An 11,744-nucleotide genomic window follows, 5' to 3' on the forward strand; every position below is an offset into this window, starting at 1 on the left:
TATCCAGTAACCTCTCATCCCCTCCCACAATTATCTCTCCTCAACCCATCCTAGGCCAGAAAGTAACAAAAAAGAAGCTGAGAAACAACCATTCAGATTTAGGAAAAAAAATGAGAATGACCTCTACCCATTGAAATTCACTCGAGATTTAGGTGAAGATAGATCTAATCCATAAGGTATATATTAAATTTTCATTTTCTTTTATCCTATTTCTTTTTTAGAAAGCACAGTCAATTATAGTTAGATCTTCATTAAATTATTACAATGGTTTAGCCTTGAGTTAGAAACTAAAAGTCTATCATTTATATGAATTCTTGTAAATCACGTCAAATTAGTAATATTAGATTAAATTTATATCAGTAGCCAAATGAATAGATTAAAAATACAAGAAAATTTGTGAACATGAAGCACTAAGATAAGGAAAGATTTGGAAAAAGGGATCCACCATAAATTTGGAATACATGAGAACAAAATTAAAAGGCAGAGTAAATATAGATAAAAAAAATGAAGATTCAAGAATTAAAAATATAGAGAGAAAGGTAAATACAGATAATAGTGAAGTGCATAATACCTTTTTTATACAACAGTAACCATGGAAAATAATATTTTTAATAAAAAATATAACTATAGATACATAACATTTCAAGGCTTTTAACAATGGACCAATGTAAATTAGAGAAATAATTTTATAAAGTTCAAAGTTGAGACTGATGTCATGGGCTCACATACGTTGACTTGAATTTCAAAGAACAAAATCGAACTTTCATTAAGGATATATTCGTGACAACAACTTAAGCTAACCAGGTAAGTGGCCTTCCTATCGGCGTGGTTATATTTGATGTTGACATGTGCTTGTGGTTCTGCATGTGTCATATATACTGATATGTGTGAATTATCTGTGAATCGGTATGCTTATATTATGTTTATGTTATGTTATAGTATGTGAATTGTATGATAATAATTGTGGTACGATGTGTTCAAGGATATGTTTGAGATAGGATGCGAGAAGGATGCACAAAACGAAATGTAACCATAGGAGTAAGATACGTTAATGAAACGTTAAGGTTAGGTTACATAACGGAGTGCTATGGATAGGAGAGATTGATGAAAGAATATGGTTAGGATATGGGTAGAAAGGGATAGGTTTGTGATAAATTGATAGAACGATAGCGTTAAGATATGTTCCTGTGATGATATGACTAAGGTATGTTCACATAACGATATGACTGTGATAGGTATAAGAACGTTAAGGCTATGATAAGTTAGGGAAAAATATGACCACGAAGTGTTTATGAAATGACATGTTTATAATACGATATATTGTGATGTGATGTGTTATGTTTAGATTGTTTTGTGTGACCATTGATGTAATTGTTGTATGAATTGCACGTTCTGAAATGACATGTTAAAAGCATGGAGTGTTATGTTATGTTTTCTAAATTGTATGTGTACAACATGTTATGAATGACAGGATATCACGATAAATGAAATGAAATGTAACCCCGTTAGGATTATGTATGATACGTAGAGTGAAAAATGAGAAATGACATGTTAAGCATGAAATATGATAGCGGGGTTATATTCATTAATGATAAAAGTAGAAATATTGGGACCTCATGTATTATTGTGTGCTCATGCATTTGGGGGATACCCCTATTCCATCACATGGGTAAGGACGCGTACATCCAACGGCAGGACAACGATCGTTATGTTTTGCATAGCACTGTCGTGATGGTTACTAGTTCTAACAGGTGTCCGACAAGTAAAGTGGCTCAGCGGTGTGCAAACTGACTGGTGAACCCATACTCGCATGTATGGGCTGCATGTAGAGTATATGGTACATGCCCAAATTAACCGTTAGGGCAGTACCATAAGAAAATAGATTTAAAGGATAGGAACAATCATTGTATTCGCATGTTCTTGCATTTAACCTCAATAGTGGGGTCACTTACTAAGTATTTCTTTAAGTACTCAACATGTGCTACTACATTTTTCAGGTTAAGGAAAGACATTCTTGTATAGCTAACGGCGACATCGCAACTTGAGACCATGGCACATACATAGGATAATGGTATTTATTTTCTTAGACTTAGGCTAGAATATGATGTTTTTAACTTAAACACTTATTTATTTTATTTAGTCTTTTGTTGTGTCGTTTTAAATATGTTTTCAAAACACGTAAATCCATGGCTGTGTTTTAAGATAAAGGTTATGTTTTATGGAATTTAAATGAAGTTTTCCACATTCAATATTTATGGTACGTATACAGTAGCGACCTTAAATTAAGTAGAAAATTTTGAGACGCTACAGCAACATGATGCATGAGTCATGTTGTTGGGAACTAAGATGATGATAAGATGTAATGTTGTTGTGTCGCACATGATTGAACATGCACTCATAGGCTGCTTGTGTGGTCAAACAAGTTTTAATTTCACATAAGTGATGTTTGAACGCCGGAGGCAAACCCTGCCTAAGGTTCAACAAGTCCACAAAGACAGGTGAAAAATGTGAATGGGGATTGAGAACTCCTTAAGGTTTGTCGTGAGCGTGGTAAGATCATGAAGCCGCATATTTGAAGAAGTATGACCGTGACACGATGCATTGGTCGGAGTTGGGTTAGATTCTATCCATAGCATACGTGTTTTGAAACCATGAGGTTGACAACGATTCAAAAAAAGTCAAAACATACAATATTGATTTGAGGCTTGAGGCTTTACAAAAAAATGAAAATAAATAACTATTTAATTTGAACACACGCCCTTTCAAACTAGAACCTAAATTTGGCACCTTAGACCACTTAGCCAAACTATCCCAACAGATGTATTTATAGAAATCAAGATGGTCGAGATATCTTGGGACATGAGATTGCAACATAATGCATGGGTCGTGTTGTTGGGAACCGAGATGACGATAAGATGTAATGTTGTTGTGTCGCACATGATATAACATGCACGCATAGGCGGCGTGTTTGGTCAACCAAGTTTTAATTCCACATAACTGATGTCTGAACGCCAAAGGCAAACCTTGCCTAAGGTCCAACAAAGCCACAAAGTCGGGTGAAATTTGTGAATGGGGATTGAGTATTTCTTAAGGTTTGTCGTGAGATTGTCAAGATCACGAGGTCGAACATTTGAAGAAGTATGACCGTGACACGATGCACTGGTCGGAGTTGGGCTAGACTCTCTTCATAGTAGACGCGTTTTAAAATCATGAGGTTAACAACATACATAAAAAGTCAAAACAGAAAATATCTGCTAGAACCGTTTTAAAATCATGATGCTGACGACGTAACTAGCAAAAGCGCACAATATGCGCTAGCAGCAGCTTGAGGCTTTACAACAAATGAAAATAAATGACAATCGTGGGAATTGAACCCACACCCTTTCAAACTAGAACCTAAATCTAGCACCTTAGACCACTCGGCAAAACTGTCCTGATAGATGTGTTTGGACAAATCAGGATGGTCGAGTTATTCGAGACATGAGATTGCAATACGATGCATGGGTCGTGGTGCTGGGAACCAAGATGACGATAAGATGCAACGATGTTGTGTCGCATATGATTGAACATGCACGCATAGACAGCGTGTGTGGTCAAACAAGTTTTAATTCCACATTATTGATGTTTGAATACCGAAGGAGAACTCTGCCTAAGGTATAACAAAGCCACAAAGGCGGGTGAAAAATGTGAATGGAGGTTGAGTACTCCTTTAGGTTTGTCGTGAGCGTGTCATGATCACCAGGCCGCACATTTGAAGAAGTATGATCGTGACATGATGCACTGGTCGGAGTTGGGTTAGACTCTCTCCATAGTAGACGTGATTTAAAACCATGAGGTTAACTACGATACATAAAATGTCAAAATAGACAATATCTGCTAGAATCATTTTAAAATTGTGATGCTTTACGAAAAATGTAAATAAATGACAACCATGGGATTTAAACCCACAACCCTTTTAGACCAGAGCCTAAAGCTAGCATCTTAGAGCACTCGGCCAAACTATCCCGATGATGTGTCTGGACAAATTAAGATGGTCCTATCTCGAGACATGAGATTGCAATACGATTCATGGGTCATGTTGTTGGGGACCGAGTTGACGATGAGATGCAACGATGTTCTGTCGCACATGATTGAACATGCACGCATGTGGTCAATCAAGTTTTAATTCCACATTATTGATGTTTGAATGCTTGAAGGAAAAAAACTCCGTGAGGTATAACAAAGCCACAAAGCCAGGTGAAAAATGTGAATGGAGATTGAGTACTTAAAATTTTTGTGAGGGTGAGGTATAACAAAGCTACAAAGCTGGGTGAAAAATGTGAAGAGATTAAGTACTTAAAATTTTTGTGAGTGTGTCAAGATCACGAGGCCACACATTTGAAGAAGTATGACCATGACACGATGCACTTGTCATAGTAGGGCTAGACTCTCTCCATAGTAGACGCGTTTTAAAACCATAAGGCTGAAGCGATACATAATAGGCCAAAACGTAACTAACTAAAGCAGACAATATGTGCTAGCAGCGAGTTTGGTTTGAAGGTTCACCAAAAATAAAAATAAATAAAAGCTATGGGATTTAAACCTACGCCCTTTCGGACCAGAGCCCTAATATGGCACCTTAGACCACTCAACTAAACTATCTTGAGGGATGTGTTTGCACAACCAAGATAGTTGAGCGATCTCGAGACATGAGATTGCATCACGATGCATGGGACGTGTTGTTTAGAACTGAGACGACAATGAGATGCAACGTTGTTTATTCACACATGATTGAATTTGCATGCATTGGCGGCGTGTGTTGTCAAACAAGTTTTGATTCCACATAAGTGATGTTTGGTTACCGAAGACAAACCTTGCCTAAGGTCCGACAAAGCCACAAATCCAGGTGAAAAATGTGAATAGAGATTGAGAGAAAAAATAGACAATACCTTCAAGAACCTTGGGATTTATACCCTAACCCTTTGAGACTAAAACCTAAATTTGGCACCTTAGACCACTCGGCCAAACCGTCCGAACAAATGTGCTAGAGAACCAAGATGGTCGAGCTATCTTGAGACATGACATTGCATTAAATCCAAACAAAAAGTGTCGTTGTTGGTAGAAAAACTTGTTATATGAAGCCTGTTACCTATTACCACTTTGTAGTTGATGGGAATGTTATTTATTGGTGGTAACCGAGCTAAGTTTTGATTCCTGAGACCTATGAGTTATGGGTCCACAAAGCTTCCGCTGCACTACTTTGATTAGTTAATTAATATCATTTTGATCCTTAATAGACAGGTTTAAAACCGTGAGACTGACAACGATACGTAACTGGAAAAAGTAGACAATATTTGCGGGTGGTCGGCTTGACTATTACAGAACCTAAATCACCATAAGTGAATTCATTCCAAGAAATCTTATGCTCACACTCTTCATTGAGAGCGATAGTTATCCTTTCGAGAAAAATACTTCAGAAGTCCTTCAATGAAGCGCATCATCCATAATTAAAGGGTACTATCATATCTTGTCATAACCTTAGTTACAATTACATCTTTGTACCATCCGAAGTAGCTAACTTTTCACATCTTATATTCATAAGAATTTTCTCAAACGTTTAGTATGTATTTCTAGTTCACCTACGACAAACTTTGAAATAATACATAAAAAGGTATTAACGGCTCTTCAACACTTATATTATTCTCTCTAACTTGAGATATTCCAATTTCATTTTTGATATTTGTACTTCTTTTTCTATAGTAGTATGGTTGGATATGCTTCTCCAACCCATCCTTGAGTACTCCTGTGAAACCAAAAGTTACAATTTGAGTAATAGCGTGGTCAAATTTACCTTGAAGCCTATAGGCGCTAGCTCCCATCAACATTTTGTTGATTACATTTATGACTAGATGACTGGATAGACCATCTATATTCCACTTATGTATGCATGTTCCTTAATAGGTGGATTGAGTCATTTGAGTTTTTTCTTCGAACGGAACATCGGGGAAAGAGAGCTTAGGATACCAATTTCTCTTCATCAAGTTTTTTGGACTTTGTCCTCTAATTTAACCAATTTTGTTGACGATGTCTAGTTTCCCGAACATCTTTTCTTCTTTGGAGAAATCCTTTTTAAAATTTTTGAGGTCATTCTCATATGGTTCATTATGACACTAAAAGTTTAACTACTTGAAGGTTCTATCGAAATTGAAAGATTGTTTAGCTTTTCTTCGATTAGATCAAGTGTCTCTTCTATTGAGCCGAGACTGATTACTTTGTCTAAGATAGCTGGTATGAACAAAGGAACTTTCCTCAACTTTTGGGGATCTCACACTACTAATATTTGTATTAGATTTTTATTTCTTTTGTTCTCATTTTTCACTTAATTTTTTCTTCAATCTTCTTAACTTGTCATGCAATGGTGAGAGAATCTTGTTTGAGAAGTTATTTTGATGTTGGATATTTCGGATATCCTTTGAGGTTGTAATGCCTTTGTCATCCCTTCGAGATTGTAATGCCTTTGTCGTCCCTTCGAGGTTGTAATGCCTTTTTCAGGAATTGTTTATTAGTGGAAAATTTATTTGTGATAATATTAGTCTTGTTGAAGATAGATGTAGTATCAAATTGGGTTTGAGTTGGAGATCTAGGACTACCCTCATAATGGACTGAAACTACTCTTTTGTTGTAATCAACTGATTTATTTGCATAGACTTTGACATGTTGATTTTTTATGGAAGTCTCGAGATTCTTGAGATGCTGGATCTCGATCTTAAGAATCTTTACCTTCGGAAAGAATTTTCCTTCTACACTTTCCATCATCATGTTCGATGATTTGAGCAAACTGTGGGTCTTTCGTGATTAGGGGACTCACATATTTAAGGATCCACGTAGAATTCCTTGTAATCTTATCCCATGAAAGGGTTTTGGAAAAGAGATTGACCATTTCTCCTAATTTACCTGTATGAGCATGGTAAATTCTTTTGGAAAAGAGATAAGAGTTGTGGGGGAGACATTTGTATGCTTCAACCTTCTCTCTCGTTTCCATGCTTAAATTGATTAGAATACTCATGTCTATTGGCACATTTTATGATTATGAAATTTGGCAAATGGATGTTAAGACAACCTTTCTAAACGGCAATCTTGAAGAGAGTATCTATATGGCTCAACCAGAGGGGTTCATTGAACAAGCACGAGCAAAGGGTTTGCAAGCTTAAAAGATCCATTTATGGGTTGAAGCAAGCATCTCGATCCTGGAATATAAAGTTTAATACTGCGATCAAATCTTATGATTTTAAACAAAATGTTGACGAACCTTGTGTTTATAAAAGAATAGTCAACGCTATATTAGCTTTCCTAGTGTTGTACATGACGATATCTTACTCATTAGGAATGATGTGGGTTTTCTGACTGACATTAAGTATTGGCTGCGACACAATTCCAAATGAAAGATTTGGGAGAGGCTCAGTTTGTCCTTGGAATCCAAATTGTTCGGAATCGCAAGAACAAAAAACTAGCATTGTCTCAGGGATCGTACATCGACAAAATGTTGATTCGATATAAGATGCAGGACTCCAAGAATGGATTATAACCTTTCAGGCATGGAGTTCATTTTTCGAAGGAACAAAGTCCTAAGACACCTCAAGAAGTTTTGGATATGAGACACATTCCCTATGCATCAGCGATCAGTAGTCTGATGTATGCCATGCTATGTACCCGACCCGACATATGCTATGCTATGGGAATTGTCAGTAGATATCAGTCCAAACCGGGACGTGCTCATTGGACTGCCATTAAGAATATCCTCAAGTATCTTAAGAGAACGAGGGACTATATGCTAATGTACGGTGCTAAGGATCTGATCCTTACAAGATACATTGACTCAGATTTTCAGACCGATGTAGATTCAAGGAAATCAATATTGGGATTTGTCTTCACTCTAAATTGAGGAGCAATAATATGGAGAAGCATAAAGCAAGGTTGCATTGCTCATTCCACCATGGAGGCTGAGTATGTTGCTGCTTGTGAAGCAGCGAAAGAATCTGTATGGCTTAGAAAGTTCTTAACTAATTTGGAAGTCGTTCCAAATATGAATCTTCCCGTCACTCTTTATTGTGATAATAGTGGAGCAGTTGCAAATTCAAAAGAACCAAGAAGCCATAAGCGAGGAAAAAATATTGAGCGCAAATATCATCTCATAAGGGAGATTATGCAACGAGGAGATGTTATCTTCACACAGATAGCTTCAGAGCACAACATTGCTGATCTATTTACAAAGCCCCTCACTGCTAAAGTTTTTGAAGGGCATCTAGTGAGTCTAGGACTACGAGTTATTTAATCTAGGGCAAGTGGGAGAAAAGGCATGAGTATGTGACGCTCTAGTTTAATGTATTTATGTCTTTCTCTCTACAAAACGTTATAAAACCCCACTAGAGTTTTAGTCCAAGTGGGAGTTTGTTGGGTTTTATGTCCTAAAACTCATAGTTGGTAAACAAAAACATATTCTATTTTCAATAAAGTTATTATTGTTGTTTATTCAGTAAAGATTGTTGTTGAATAAAGTGAACTTTACGATCATTAATCTAAATCCAATAAACTAAGAACACTCTGACTATAGTATGATTACTTAAACTATATGTAGAGACATAAGAGTTGATCAAGTTCAAGTATATAGTCAAAATGATCTATAGTATTAGGATAAGGCTGAGTACCTTATTCTGGGGACACTATGGATGCGGCCCACTTTTATATATGATATAAAAAATGTGATCACTAAAATTGTACATGTGGAGACATGTGAGTGGGGGCGTCCTATGCCATGAGTATAGCATAAGATTGGACCATGAAGAAAATCACTCTCACTTTCTAATGTCGTTTATTGTTGAGACTGATTTTCTTTTCATTCGATGACCTAGGTAACTCGATCTTAATCCTGAGCTAACCATGAACTCCTGTTTATTCGAAATTATCATTAGATTTGCATGGGTGAGAGTGGCTCACGTTCGTCGACTCAATAGGCCTCCCATTTCAGGGGTAAGACTGGGTAAATGGCTGGGGACGTGGGGTGCAAGATGGAATTCACTCATACCCACTTTTAGGGATAGAAGATAGGTAGTTCCCTTAAGTATTGACTCTAGGTCTTGAACAAGGGGCCCCACCCTCTCATTGGCCTGAGAGGGATTCGGTTTACTAGTTGGACCACAAACCAATTGTTCATTAGAGGATCAATGAGACATAAGAAACAAGAAGTAACTTCAGGGGTAAAACGGTAAATTGATCCAGCTCTAGTTACCAACAACCTGTGAAGGATCGACTTACTAATCATGGTTATATCAAATGGACAGAAATATATCTATAGTGAGGGGGGTGCAACTACTAGGCTATAGTGGAATGTCCTAGTAGTTAACGAATGTTGGTTAACAAGATTAATGAGTTTAACCGGTTAATCTTGGATCGTTGGAGCCCATGATCTATAGGTCCATTTGGTTCCTATGCTAGCTCATATCAGACTAAACCATAGAATAGTGTGATGAGTGAGTTCGAATTCAAATTAGGGAAAATGCGCTACATATATACGATATATTTAACCGCATTTTTGTTTTATTTACGAATTAAACAAAAAGAGAGAATTAAATAGTTTAATTAATCATTTAATATTACTTTAATTTGAAATTAATAATTCAAATTGATAGTTGAATCAAAATGAAGAAAGTCAAAATGTTGACTTCATTTAATGGAAAAATCCATGTTAGTGGAATTTTGAGGTGTCAAAATTTGGTTTAACCAAACTTGCATGCTTGCCAAATAAACCCCACAAATTTGAGTGGAATTTTGGTTAACTCAAGCATGCATGCTTGCCACATAATCCCAAACATTTTAGTAGAATTTTGAGTGTCAAAATTTGGTGATCTCAAATTTTCATGAACATGCAAACATGACTTTATAAATAGAGTGATTATGATACATGAAAGGTCTTATGTTGGTGAAAAACATTGAGAAAAACCTCTCACAAACACTCTCTTCATATATACAAAATCCCTCCCAAGTTTAGTCACTCACCGGATTCCACAATCCTGTTCCAAGGCCGGAGGATAGTGGAGAAGACACTAGTGGTGGTTCGAAATCGGTTCGTGAGGAAAAAGGAATTTGAACTACAGAAGGTTAGTATTCAAACTCATTAAGTTTTAATACTTATGAACATGTTTGTTAATTACTATAATTGATGTTCTAAAAGTGTCTAAGATCCAAATTGCTTCCGCATGTGTTATACTAACATCATCCATTAGTACCCACACCCTTACTAACCAAAGACTAAAACTGGCGCCATAGAGCACTCGGCCAAACTATCCCGATAAATGTGTTTGGACAAATCCAGATGGTCGAGATATCTTGAAACAACAGATTGTATCACGATGCATGGGTCGTGTTGTTGGGAACTGAGATGACGATGAGATGCAACGTTGTTTTGTTGTCACACAATTGAACATGCATTCATAGGCTCCATGTGTCATGAAAAAAAGTTTTGATTCCACATAAGTGATGTTTGAATGTTGAAGGTAATCCTTGCCTAAGGTTCAATAAAGCCACAAAGCCGGGTAAAAAATTTGAATGGCGATGGAGTACCCCTTAAGGTTTTTCATGAGTGTGTCAAGATCACGAGGATGCACATTTGAAGAAGTATGACAGTGACATGATGCACTAGTCGGAGTCAAGCTAGACTCTCTCCATAATAGACGCATTTTAAAACCATAAGGCTGATAACGATACATAACACGCCAAAACGTAACTAGCCAAAGCATACAATATGTGCTAGCAGCGGGCTTGAAAAAAAAAATGACAATGGTGAGATTCGAACCCACCCCCTTTCTTGCCAGAGCCTATATTTGGCACCTTAGAATGTGTTTGCACAACCAAGATGGTCAAGCTATCTTAAGATATGAGATTGAATCACGATGCATGAGGTGTGTTGTGAAACAAGTTTGTCCAAAAAGTATCAAAAGAAGCTAATGGGAATGATATTTATTGTTGGTATCAAAGAAACAAGTTTTGATCTTGGGAACTATGAGTTACAAACACACCATCTTTGATCCTAGGACTAGTGACTAAGAATGATTTTCAACCTAGGGATTTATCTTAAACCCGCAACCTTTCGAACCAGATTCTAAATCTGACACCTTAGACCACTCAACCAAACTATCCCGACCTATGTGTTTGAGCAAACAAAAATGGTCGAGCTATCTCGAGACATGAGATTGCATCACGATGCAAAGTTGTTGTGTCGCACACGATTGAATATACACTCGTAGGTGGTGTGTGTGGTCAAACAAGTTTTGATTCCACATAAGTGATGTTTGAATGTCGAAGGCAAACCTTGCCTAAGGTCTAATAAAGCCATAAATTCGGGTGAAAAATGTGAATAGAGATTGAGAGAAAAAATAGACAATTTTTGCAAGAAGCTTAGGATTTATACCCAAACCCTTTCAGACTAGAGCCTAAATTTGGCACTTAGACCACTCGACCAAACGGTCCAAACGAATGTATCCAGAAAAACAAGATGGTCGAGCTATCTTGAGACATGAGATTGCATCACGATGCATGGGTCATGCTGTTGGGAACCAAGATGACGATGATATGCAATGTTGTTGTGTCGCATACAATTGAATATGCACACGTAAGCGTTGTGTGTGGTTGAACAAGTTTTAATTCCACAGAAGTGATGTTTAGTTGCCGAAGGGAAACCTTGGCTAAGGTCCGAAAAAGCCACAAAGTCG

The sequence above is a fragment of the Cucurbita maxima genome, unplaced genomic scaffold (assembly GCF_002738345.1).
Source record: "Cucurbita maxima cultivar Rimu unplaced genomic scaffold, Cmax_1.0 Cma_Scf00058, whole genome shotgun sequence".
NCBI classification, from domain to species: Eukaryota; Viridiplantae; Streptophyta; class Magnoliopsida; order Cucurbitales; family Cucurbitaceae; genus Cucurbita; species Cucurbita maxima.